Source organism: Penaeus vannamei, chromosome 4 (genome assembly GCF_042767895.1).
Source record: "Penaeus vannamei isolate JL-2024 chromosome 4, ASM4276789v1, whole genome shotgun sequence".
NCBI lineage: Eukaryota > Metazoa > Arthropoda > Malacostraca > Decapoda > Penaeidae > Penaeus > Penaeus vannamei.
The window spans coordinates 36,257,787-36,262,786 of NC_091552.1; the positions used below are offsets into that span (position 1 = coordinate 36,257,787).

Here is a 5,000-nt window from a genome sequence, read left to right on the forward strand (position 1 = left end):
CCGGTAAAGATCCCGTCAGCTCAGCGCCGCCCACCACACTGCCACGATTCCCTACAGCGTGTGAAGAGGCCCATGCCGCCGCGCTGCCCCGGGCCTGGCACACACTCCACTACGGCACCACACTTTCGCGGAAGTAGTCTTCATGTGACCCCAGCGCGGCATCTTCTCCAAATATACCCAACATCCATCCATCAGACGGCAAAAACGGCGACGAGTGTTCGCAGCCGCAGACGAAGCCGCCACAGCTGCCGCTCCCGGGCGTCGTCGTGATGGCCAACAACTCACGCCCGCGCCCGAGTTATGGCGGGAGCCGTGTAACCGCATCTACGCCACACTTAAGCTCAATTATATATTTCCTTAAGTACTCTGGGTACATGGGTCCGTACGAAAACACCGGAAGAACGACGACAGCGGCCCAGAAAAGAGGGGTTTGGGAGGAAACGAGTTACCAGAAGCAGTAAGACCACCGGTTTATGTCTTCGCAGGTGTTACAAGATCATGCAACTCGTAACAGTGGAAATTTACCCAGGGGTGCTTGGTAAGCCTGGTGACTGGCAGCAAGATTATGTAAAGCCGGCGGTGGAGTATTGAAGGAATTATTTCATTCGCAACCTGTTATCTTATCCTGTTACTCCCATTTGCTGTAACATATTGTGATGGACTCATCCTGTTACAAGAGTGGCGACATTTACCCGGGAACAAAAATACACGTTCTAAAGGAGAAGACCCATTGAGCCGAAGAACTCCGGACTTGAAAGGGAGAAATGCTGTTTGCTCGGAGGGAAGCGTGTAATGGATATCGAGGAGGAAGTGATTTAGAGTTGATGTTTTTATAATGAAAACAGACAAAAACAGTATGCGAGACAGCCGAAACGAGGAAGGGCGAGATAGCGAATATTGAGTTACAATATTTGTTACATTTTGCTTCCGCCGCCCAAACCAAATCAACGACGTTCTGTAACAGACGTTAAATTATATCATTTTTTTTATCGACGTTAGCAGACCCAAATATTAGCTGCAATATACCATATACCAAGAACTTCAACCAAATCACAACGCGAATACCCGACCTCTGTGTTAGAATTCACATGTCCTGAGTAGAAATAAATGTTTATAGTAGATTCCGGAACAATATTGTAATTTGAAATGTAAATTATGAGAAGCTAAACATGCCAACTCAACAACTGTGCTGGTGGATGTGCAACTAGGCACGTAAACCCATATCTTATGCATCAGGTTGTGTATGTATTTATATATACATGTACACACACACACACATAAGTGCGTGTGTATGTGGAATTCAACAGATCCCACGAACATTTACTATTTTCTCTAAATTTTCAGTTATACGGATATCAGCAAAACCTACGCCTGTCAACATTCACAAGTGCTCGTATGCTACACATTCATTTTCCACATTATATATTCTAAAAGAGAATGTCAGAACGCCCACTTTTCCCGAATGACAGGCAGTTGCCACTTCATGCAACCGTTGACCTGTTGCATCGCTAGTGAATCTGAATGAACCTTGGTTATAGTAAGGGTCCGCTGTTTTTTCCCACGGACTTTGCAGTTTTGATATTGCATATTAAGTGAAAATGATAAAAATGGTGACCATTGTGCCGTTGACTGTGCTGGTTGAGTCGGAAGCTGATACCAAAAGCAGCTATAAGCACACTGGAGAAACAAGTCTTTTCGGATGGAAAATTACTGTTGTAAATCAAATATTTATCTTTTTCTCGGTTAAAGCCATAGTTTGCATGACCTTGAACAGTTTGAGAAGATATCGTTTTATAACAATAACTTGGAACATATGTGTAGAAACACTCGCACAACTGGAAGCCACGCACACACTGTACGTGTTTGTGCATCCAAAAGACCATGGCCTTCAACGGAAACTTACATATGTCTGAATGTAAATGTTTTATGTTATATTTGTGTGTGTATATGTGTGTATATATATATATATATATATATATATATATATATATATATATATATATATATATATATATATATATACACTCATACATATATATATATACATTCACATACAAAACACACACACTCATAAATATATATGTATGTATGTTTATGTATATATGCATGTGTATGTGTGTGATGTATTTGTTCATTATCCGTTTATTTATTTTTGAGAGTGTAACCCTATGTATGTAAGTTTTTAAACATTTATATTGCATTTATGCATGTCTGTGTGTGTAAATTAGAGATGTATAATGCATATGTATAGTGCTCAGTGCACATTTACCATTTTACATTAAAAAGAGAAACAGAAGAACTTTTGTCTATTGTTCTTAAAACATATATCTTCAATGCTTTAAACTTTTCCCCAAAAGAAAGGGTGTTAATATATTATTATTATTATCAAGCTTTTCTCGTCTCTTATCGTAACCTATTAGGCTAACGTGCTTGTCACCGTCAGTGAGAGCAAGGATATATTTGTGTGTGACTTCACAAAAGCTTTGTAGACATTCCTCTTAATAATGACACGCATAATTAAAACTGGTTCGTCTCCTCTGTTCCTGGGAATAAAGTTCAGCCACAAGGTCATGGCAAAGGAAGGCAGAAGCAGAGTGTAACTATATCAGCAACAGTATATAACACCTGCCTTCCGTTTTATCAGAAATGATATCGCTTGGCTGTGATCGAAAGATCTTTTAACCTTCGATATGAAAAGTGGAATAAGAAAAGAAAAAAAATGGAAATGAGGACGTAAACATAATGCGTTTTCCCGAAATAGTTGTTGATGTCTCGTTATATACACTCCTATTTACCGTACAGATTTTCTATTAGCAAGGGTTGACTTCCCCAAAATAGTCCCGTGCCTAGGTTCTCCCAAGATAGTTTACACACGTATCTCCTAAAATAGTCTTAATTACCTCTGCTCTCCGGGGATGTGTCTTGTTGCCAGCACTATTGGTTTTCATTTTTATGTGATGAGTGACTACTGAGGTTAGTCCGGGGAACGCCATTCTTGCCTCTCTATTTTTTTTTCTTTTTTTTCAGTTGATAGGTATGAGGTTATGTATTTTTCCATCCAGATAATCGAAAGTGCTTTATATGACTACACGCATTGCAACATTTATGTCTTTACTATAATCATTTCGAAAAAAATAGATTATTAGTATTTTTACTGTTATGAAGAAAGGGTAACAAGAGTAATCACAAATTACCACCACCATTATTATCTGTTATTTGTTATCAGTTTATCATTGTATTAGCATACATATTTTAAGAGTACGCGAAAACAAAGAGGAAAACCTAGTTCAGGTCCTTAGTGTTTTGTTCACCCTAGTTCAAAAACATTCCAAATGAGTGGTGTGTGTGTGTGTGTGTGTGTGTGTGTGTGTGTGTGTGTGTGTGTGTGTGTGTGTGTGTGTGTGTGTGTGTGTGTGTGTGTGTGTGTGTGTGTGTGTGTTTTGTGAATGTATACGCGCGCACACACATGTACACATACAGATATCTGAATAGGTAAGTAGAAAGACCAATAAGTAGATAGAATAATATGTAGGTAAATTATCATGTAAATAAACACACGCACACACACACAGACACACACAGCCCACAGACACACACAATCATACATTACACATTCACACGTATATCCTCAGATAATGACTGTTCCCAAGTATGGCTAACGACGTCTGCTGTCCATTTCACTGTCTCGGAAAAAAAGCTCACGAAGTCGTCAGAGTGTTTGTCTAGCGCATGAGGGAGTCGGCATTAGTGCCTACTTAGGGAGACCTCGTTAGAGGAAGCCAAGGGGAGGAGGGAGCATATCTTGCAAACGGATGGAGGTGTTTTTTTTCTAAAGGGGAAGGAATCCATAGGAGTTGATTAATATTTTCTCTCTCTCTCTCTCTCTCTCTCTCTCTCTCTCTCTCTCTCTCTCTCTCTTTTCCTCCTTTCCTCTTTCTCTTTCTCTTTCTCTTTCTCTCCCTCTCCCTCTCCCTCTCCTCTCCCTCTCCCTCTCCCTCTCCCTCTCCCTCTCCCTCTCTCTCTCTCTCTCTCTCTCTCTCTCTCTCTCTCTCTCTCTCTCTCTCCTCTCTCTCTCTCTCTCTCTTCTCTCTCTCCTTCTATATATATATATATATATATATATATATATAGAGAGAGAGAGAGAGAGAGAGAGAGAGAGAGAGAGAGAGAGAGAGAAGAGAGAGATTGTGCGTGTGTGTGTGTGTGTGTGTGAGAGAGAGAGAGAGAGAGAGAGAGAGAGAGAGAGAGAGAGAGAGAGAGAGAGAGAGAGAGAGAGAGAGAGAGAGAGAGAGAGAGAGAGAGAGAGAGAGCGAGCGAGCACATCCACTAACTCATAACGAACAGACCTCCCTTCTCTCGTACACTAAAATTGGATATCAAATTTCTCATTATATGTTAACAGGTAAAACAGACTGACGACGATTCCTTCCGCTTGTGCTTTGTAGGGACTGGAACAAATGCCACGGCTGCTTGTCACGTCGCACGCTTGGTTTCTTACGCGTCCCAGAGTGTGTAAGGGGCTTTACTTATATGACTACCTCCGTGCCAGGTTTGTGGCACCAGATTGAGACATGGGACAGGAGCTGCGAGCGACTGACTGCCTGATTTTATCAGCTGTACTGTACCACCCCGTGGGTACTCCTTCCGTGTTCTAGCGCCACGTGTACACTTCATCCGTGTCTCCGTTGCATTTTTATGACATGCATGAAAGGCCGATACAACATCCCTACGCAATATATGTATATATATGTATGTATGTGTACACACACACACACACACACACACACACACACACACACACACACACACACACACACACACACACACACACACACACACACACACATATATATATATATGAGTGTGTGTGTGCATGTATGCTTATATGTATATATATATATATATATATATATATATATATATATATATATATATATATACTTACATACATATACACACACACACACACACACACACACACACACACACACACACACACA

The 5,000-nt window shown here is 40.7% G+C and overlaps 1 protein-coding gene across 1 annotated transcript in view; it reads right to left on the reverse strand.

The window, feature by feature from the left end:
- LOC113808118 (early growth response protein 1) overlaps nt 1-5,000 on the reverse strand; it is a 106,618-nt gene that overhangs the window by 45,030 nt on the left and 56,588 nt on the right. The gene's annotated exons all lie outside the window — the stretch shown is intronic.